This window comes from Anomaloglossus baeobatrachus, chromosome 4 (assembly GCF_048569485.1).
Source record: "Anomaloglossus baeobatrachus isolate aAnoBae1 chromosome 4, aAnoBae1.hap1, whole genome shotgun sequence".
In the NCBI taxonomy this organism is placed as follows: domain Eukaryota; kingdom Metazoa; phylum Chordata; class Amphibia; order Anura; family Aromobatidae; genus Anomaloglossus; species Anomaloglossus baeobatrachus.
In genome coordinates, this window is record NC_134356.1 from 645,615,122 (window position 1) to 645,623,356 (window position 8,235).

Sequence of the window (8,235 nt, forward strand, 5' to 3'; positions counted from 1 at the left end):
CTGCATTTCCCCTGGCATATGCTTTTCCTGTGTGAACACAGTTGAGAAAAAAGTATTTAAAACATTTGCTTTTCCCACATCGCTTTCTATGATTTTACCCTCATTATTCTTTAAAGGGCCAACACCATCAATTTTAATCTTTTTTCTGTTTATATAATTAAAGAATAGTTTGGGATTTGTTTTGCTTTCCTTAGCAATGAGTCTCTCAGTTTCTACTTTTGCTAAATATATTTGTTTTTTACACATTTTATTTTTTTCTCTATATATTTTTAATGCTTCCTCGCTGCCTTCTTGTTTTAGCTTTTTAAATGCCTTTTTCTTATTATTCATTGCCCCTTTTACATCCTTATTTAGCCACATTGGTTTTCTCCTGTTCCTAGCCCTTTTATTTCTGTATGGTATGGCTAGCTCGCAGTGGTTGTTTAATACCGATTTAAACATTTCCCACTTATTTTCTGTGCTCCCATTTTTGAGGACATTGTCCCAATCAATTTGGCGAAGGTCTTCTCTAAGTTGATCAAACTTTGCTTTCCTGAAATTCAGCGTTTTTGTAACCCCCCTCCAAGGCACCTTACTAAAGGACAAGTGGAATTGTATTATATTGTGGTCACTATTCCCTAGGTGCCCATCCACTCGTACGTCTGTTATTCTATCTGGCCTGTTGCTTAAAATTAAGTCCAGAAGGGCTGCCCCTCTAGTTGGGCCCGGCACAAGTTGGGACAGATAATTATCCTTAGTTACTGACAGAAACCGGTTTCCTTTCTGAGATACGCAGGTTTCAGTTTCCCAGTCTATATCGGGGTAATTGAAGTCCCCCATAATAATCACCTCATTGTGATTTGCTGCTTTGTCTATTTGTTTCAATAATACATTTTCAGTGGTTTCTGTTATATTTGGTGGCTTATAACAAACCCCTATGAGGATTTTATTAGTTTTCCCTCCTTCCCGTCCCTGTATTTTGATTGCCAACCAAGGTAACGGCAGGCAGATGGGGGTGGCAACCCATAGCTGTCTGCTTTATCTGCGCTGAGAATCAAAAATACCGCGGGGCGCTACGTCATTTTTTTAAAGATTTATTTTTACAGCACTGTGATGTCCAGCAATCAAAATACAGGGAAGCCCATTTTATTTTTAGTTATTTAAATAAATAATTAAAAAAAATATATATGGGCTCCCGCTGCATTTTTTGTATTGCTAGCTAAGGGTAATCCAAGCAGCTACTGGCTGCTAACCCCCACTGCTTGGTGTTACCTTCACTGGCAATGGAAAATCCAGGGAAGCATTTTTTATTTTTTTTGCCAAAAAACTACAAAAAAAGGATGTGCGCTTCGCCATATTTTTGTATGCTAGCCAGGTATAGCAGGCAGGTGCTGGAAGAGTTGGATACAGTGCCAGAATATGGCGCTTCTATGAAAATGCCATTTTCTGAGGCGGCTGCAGACTGCAATTCGCAGCAGTGGGGCCCAGAAAGCTCAGGCCAACCTGTGCTGCGGATTCCAATCCCCAGCTGCCTAGTTGTACCTGGCTGGACACAAAAATGGGGCGAAGCCTACGTCATTTGTTTTCTAATTATTTCATGAAATTCATGAAATAATAAAAAAAGGGCTTCCCTTTATTTTTGATTCCCAGCCAGGTACAAATAGGCAACTGGGGGTTGGGGGCAGCCGTACCTGCCTGCTGTACCTGGCTAGCATACAAAAATATGGCGAAGCCCACATAATTTTTTCAGGGGGCAAAAAACTTCTGCATACAGTCCTGGATGGAGTATGCTGAGCCTTGTAGTTCTGCAGCTGCTGTCTATCTGTATGGAGAAGAGCAGACAGCAGCTGCAGAACTACAAGGCTCAGCATACTCCATCCAGGACTGTATGCAGAAGTTTTTTGCCCACCAAAAAAATGACGTGGGCTTCGCCATATTTTTGTATGCTAGCCAGGTACAGCAGGCAGCCACGGGCTGCCTCTAACCCCCAGTTGCCTATTTGTATCCGGCTGGGAACCAAAAATATAGGGAAGCCCGTTTTTTTTAATTATTTCACTTATTTCATGAAATAATTAAAAAACAAATGACGTGGGCTTCGCCCCATTTTTGTGTCCAGCCGGGTACAACTAGGCAGCTGGGGATTGGAATCCGCAGCACAGGTTAGCCCGAGGTTTCTGGGCGCCTCTGCTGTGGATTTCAGTCCGCAGCCGTCCCAGAAAATGGCGCTCTCATAGAAGCGCCATCATCTGGCGCTGTATCCAACTCTTCCAACAGCCCTGGAGCCGGGTGGCTTGTTGGGTAATTATGAGTTAATACTGGCTTTGTTTTACTAGCCAGTATTAAGCCAGAGATTCTTAATGTCAGGCACGTTTGACCCGGCCATTAAGAATCTCCAATAAAGGGTTAAAAAAAAACACCACACAGAGAAAAAATACTTTAATAGAAATAAATACCCAGACACATTAGAGACTCCATCTTTATGACCCCCTGTCAGCCCTCCACGATCCTGCTCTTCTGTCTTCTTTCTTTCTAGTGTAGTAGTAGTGACGATTGTAGTCAGGATGAGGTTCACCAGCTCATCACTTGGGGCTGGGGAACCTCATCCTCACTACAATCCTCACTACAATCGGGAAGCAGTGTGCAGCCTTCACTCCGTGAGTGATCAGTGCTGGCTGTCAGCGGTAACAGCGGTAATGCTGACAGACGCGTTACCATAGCAATGGTGCTCTCGGAGCCGCGGTTAGCGGTGACGTCACCGCTAACTGCGTTGCTATGGCAACTGTGATCTCCGTTAATGACCGGCTGTGTCAGCCGGTCCCTAACAGAACGGGGAGTCAACCGTGTGCTAGAGCATGTCGCCGGTACATGTCGATACACATATGTGCACCGTGTACCGGAGAGATGCACTCGCAGGTCCTACATGACGCGTCATAGTCATGTGACCAGTCTGTAGCCAATGAGATAATAGCCACGTGACTGGTCACATGGCAATTTTGACGTCACGAAAGGTACTGCATCTCTGCTGGCAGCGCAGGTCACCGGGAGGATTAAGCGATCATCGGATGGAATAGCGGCAGGAGACAGAGTGCAGAAGGGATCGCGGTGACCGGTAAGTGTTACGGCAATGTTTATTAACTGTTTGTGTACATTTATAATGCATTTTTATGTGTTTGTGATTGCCTCCCATTATAGCCTATTGGTTTGAGTTCGGTTCGTCGAACCGAACTCGAACGGGAACCCCGTTCGGCGAACCGACCTCGAGCCGAACCGGGAAAGGTTCGCTCATCTCTAATCTTCAGTATATTGAATTGACCTCTTAACTCCAGCTCAAATGAGGCAGGATTCAACTACTAAAATGAAAAACAGCTTTTTAGTGAAGGCAACACTCTTTTTTTTTTTTTTTTAAAACCCTATATGTTTTCTGCAACTCTGTGGAATATCCCATATTAATTAGCAAACAGTTTTCTTAGTTTACTGGTTCAATTCCTGATAGGGGAGTGCCACTTTTTTCTGCAATAGTTCCTGCATTCAAAGGTCGACACATACCTTGCAGACAAAGTTAGTTTAGTTTAAAATTGCTCTTTGCAGCGAAAAATGCTGACCACAAGAGCTTTTAGCCATTCATTCCATTCTTTTGCACAAAAAGCCACTTGAGCTCATATCGGAAATCATTCTTACCTTCGACTTCCAACTACTTGGTGTCAAGAGACTCAAACCCCTCAATATATAATTGTTGATTTTTGGTACTCAGTGGAAACAAATGTGGCTCGCTAGACAATATGGAGACAAAATCTCCAAAGAAAAGTGCCACATGTGAGGATCACAATCATGACCTTAAGAGTTTGAGATTGACGCGCCACCTATTGTGCTAACAAGGAAAGCTTCTGTTGCAAACGTGTAGAAGTTGCTTACTCAAAGAAATAAAGTTCTTTTTTTCCACATCATCGACTACACAGCACAACATTTCCCATATGGTCTAGCGGTTAGGATTCCTGGTTCTCACCCAGGTAGCCCGGGTTCGACTCACGGTATGGGAATGCAAATTTTTCTGTGCTTGTTTCGACATTCAAAGGCCGACGCAATTGGTTGGCCATTGTGGCCTGTCATTTGACCTAACATTTCCTTACTTATTCATAGAATATTGGAACTGAATGGTAAAGTTTCTAGGCTTTCCTGCCAAAGATAATGAGTAAACTACATACCGTCTGAGGAAAAAACTTACAATCTTCAGTATATTGAATTGACCTGTTAACTCCAGCTCAAATGAGGCAAGATTCAACTACCAAAATGAAAAATAGTTTTTTAGTGAAGGCAACACTCTTTTTTTTTTTTTTTTTTAAAACCCTATATGTTTTCTGCAACTCTGTGGAATCTCCCATATTAATTAGCAAGCAGTTTTCTTAGTTTACTGGTTCAATTCCTGATAGGGGAGTGCCACTTTTTTCTGCAATAGTTCCTGCATTCAAAGGTCGACACATACCTTGCAGACAAAGTTAGTTTAGTTTAAAATTGCTCTTTGCAGCGAAAAATGCTGACCACAAGAGCTTTTAGCCATTCATTCCATTCTTTTGCACAAAAAGCCATTTGAGCTCATATCGGAAATCATTCTTACTTTTGACTTCCAACTACTTGGTGTCAAGGGACTCAAACCCCTCAATATATAATTGTTGATTTTTGGTACTTAGTGGAAATAAATGTGGCTCTCTAGACAAGATGGAGACAAAATCTCCAAGGAAAAATGCCACATGTGAGGATCACAATCATGACCTTAAGAGTTTGAGATTGACGCGTTACCTATTGTGCTAACAAAGAAAGCTTCTGTTGCAAACGTGCAGAAGTTGCTTACTCAAAGAAATAAAGTTCTTTTTTTCCACATCATTAACTACACAGCACAACATTCGCCATATTGTCTAGCAGGTAGGATTCCTGGTTCTCACCCAGGCGGCCCGGGTTCGACCCCTGGTATGGGAATGCAAATCTCTCTGTGCTTGTTTCGACATTCAAAAGCCGACGCAATTGGTTGGCCATTGTGGCCTGTCATTTGACCTAATATTTCCTTACTTATCCATAGAATATTGGAACTGAATGGTAAAGTTTCTAGGCTTTCCTGCCAAAGATAATGAGTAAACTACATACCGTCTGAGGAAAAAACTTACAATCTTCAGTATATTGAATTGACCTGTTAACTCCAGCTCAAATGAGGCAAAATTTCAACTACTAAAATGAAAAACAGCTCTTTAGTGAAGGCAACGCTCTTTTTTTTTTTTTTTAAAACCATACATGTTTTCTGCAACTCTGTGGAATATCCGATATTAATTAGCAAGCAGTTTTCTTAGTTTACTGGTTCAATTCCTGATAGGGGAGTGCCACTTTTTTCTGCAATAGTTCCTGCATTCAAAGGTCGACACTTACCTTGCAGACAAAGTTAGTTTAGTTTAAAATTGCTCTTTGCAGCGAAAAATGCTGACCACAAGAGCTTTTAGCCATTCATTCCATTATTTTGCACAAAAAGTCATTTGAGCCCATATCGGAAATCATTCTTACCTTCGACTTCCAAATACTTGGTGTCAAGAGACTCAAACCCCTCAATATATTATTGTTGATTTTTGATACTCAGTGGAAACCAATGTGGCTCTCTAGACAAGATGGAGACAAAATCTCCAAAGAAAAGGGCCACATGTGAGGATCATAATCATGACCTTAAGAGTTTGAGATTGACGCGCCACCTATTGTGCTAACAAGGAAAGCTTCTGTTGCAAACGTGCAGAAGTTGCTTACTCAAAGAAATAAAGTTCTTTTTTTCCACATCATCGACTACACAGCACAACATTTCCCATATGGTCTAGCGGTTAGGATTCCTGGCTTTCACCCAGGCGGCCCGGGTTCGACTCCCGGTATGGGAATGCAAATTTTTCTGTGCTTGTTTCGACATTCAAAGGCCGACGCAATTGGTTGGCCATTGTGGCCTGTCATTTGACCTAAAATTTCCTTACTTATCCATAGAATATTGGAACTGAATGGTAAAGTTTCTAGGCTCTCCTGCCAAAGATAATGAGTAAACTACATACCGTCTGAGGAAAAACTTACAATCTTCAGTATATTGAATTGACCTGTTAACTCCAGCTCAAATGAGGCAGGATTCAACTACGAAAATGAAAAACAGCTTTTTAGTGAAGGCAACACTCTTTTTTTTTTTTTTTTTTTTTTTTAAACCCTATATGTTTTCTGCAACTCTGTGGAATATCCCATATTAATTAGCAAGCAGTTTTCTTAGTTTACTGGTTCAATTCCTGATAGTGGAGTGCCACTTTTTTCTGCAATAGTTCCTGCATTCAAAGGTCGACACATACTTTGCAGACAAAGTTAGTTTAGATTAAAATTGCTCTTTGCAGCGAAAAATGCTGACCACAAGAGCTTTTAGCCATTCATTCCATTCTGTTGCACAAAAAGCCATTTGAGCTCATATCGGAAATCATTCTTACATTCGACTTCCAAATACTTGGTGTCAAGAGACTCAAACCCCTCAATATATTATTGTTGATTTTTGGTACTCAGTGGAAACAAATGTGGCTCTCTAGACAAGATGGAGACAAAATCTCCAAAGAAAAGTGCCACATGTGAGGATCACAATCATGACCTTAAGAGTTTGAGATTGACGCGCCACCTATTGTGCTAACAAGGAAAACTTCTGTTGCAAACGTGCAGAAGTTGCTTACTCAAAGAAATAAAGTTCTTTTTTTCCACATCATCGACTACACAGCACAACATTTCCCATATGGTCTAGCGGTTAGGATTCCTGGTTCTCACCCAGGCGGCCCGGGTTCGACTCCCGGTATGGGAATGCAAATTTTTCTGTGCTTGTTTCGACATTCAAAGGCCAACGCAATTGTTTGGCCATTGTGGCCTGTCATTTGACCTAAAATTTCCTTACTTATCCATAGAATATTGGAACTGAATGGTAAAGTTTCTAGGCTCTCCTGCCAAAGATAATGAGTAAACTACATACCGTCTGAGGAAAAAACTTACAATCTTCAGTATATTGAATTGACCTGTTAACTCCAGCTCAAATGAGGCAGGATTCAACTACTAAAATGAAAAACAGCTTTTTAGTGAAGGCAACACTCTTTTTTTTTTTTTTTTTTTTTTTTAAACCCTATATGTTTTCTGCAACTCTGTGGAATATCCCATATTAATTAGCAAGCAGTTTTCTTAGTTTACTGGTTCAATTCCTGATAGTGGAGTGCCACTTTTTTCTGCAATAGTTCCTGCATTCAAAGGTCGACACATACTTTGCAGACAAAGTTAGTTTAGATTAAAATTGCTCTTTGCAGCGAAAAATGCTGACCACAAGAGCTTTTAGCCATTCATTCCATTCTGTTGCACAAAAAGCCATTTGAGCTCATATCGGAAATCATTCTTACATTCGACTTCCAAATACTTGGTGTCAAGAGACTCAAACCCCTCAATATATTATTGTTGATTTTTGGTACTCAGTGGAAACAAATGTGGCTCTCTAGACAAGATGGAGACAAAATCTCCAAAGAAAAGTGCCACATGTGAGGATCACAATCATGACCTTAAGAGTTTGAGATTGACGCGCCACCTATTGTGCTAACAAGGAAAACTTCTGTTGCAAACGTGCAGAAGTTGCTTACTCAAAGAAATAAAGTTCTTTTTTTCCACATCATCGACTACACAGCACAACATTTCCCATATGGTCTAGCGGTTAGGATTCCTGGTTCTCACCCAGGCGGCCCGGGTTCGACTCCCGGTATGGGAATGCAAATTTTTCTGTGCTTGTTTCGACATTCAAAGGCCAACGCAATTGTTTGGCCATTGTGGCCTGTCATTTGACCTAAAATTTCCTTACTTATCCATAGAATATTGGAACTGAATGGTAAAGTTTCTAGGCTCTCCTGCCAAAGATAATGAGTAAACTACATACCGTCTGAGGAAAAAACTTACAATCTTCAGTATATTGAATTGACCTGTTAACTCCAGCTCAAATGAGGCAGGATTCAACTACTAAAATGAAAAACAGCTTTTTAGTGAAGGCAACAATCTTTTTTTTTTTTTTTTTTTTTCTTTTAAAACCCTATATGTTTTCTGCAACTCTGTGGAATATCCCATATTAATTAGCAAGCAGTTTTCTTAGTTTACTGGTTCAATTCCTGATAGTGGAGTGACACTTTTTTCTGCAATAGTTCCTGCATTCAAAGGTCGACACATACCTTGCAGACAAAGTTAGTTTAGATT

At 40.7% G+C, this 8,235-nt stretch overlaps 1 non-coding gene across 1 annotated transcript; it reads left to right on the top strand.

Moving 5' to 3' along the window:
* Positions 1-5,810: 5,810 nt before the first annotated feature.
* Positions 5,811-5,882, top strand: TRNAE-UUC (transfer RNA glutamic acid (anticodon UUC)). The gene has a single exon. It is a non-coding gene; the product is annotated as a tRNA-Glu (tRNA).
* Positions 5,883-8,235: the final 2,353 nt, after the last annotated feature.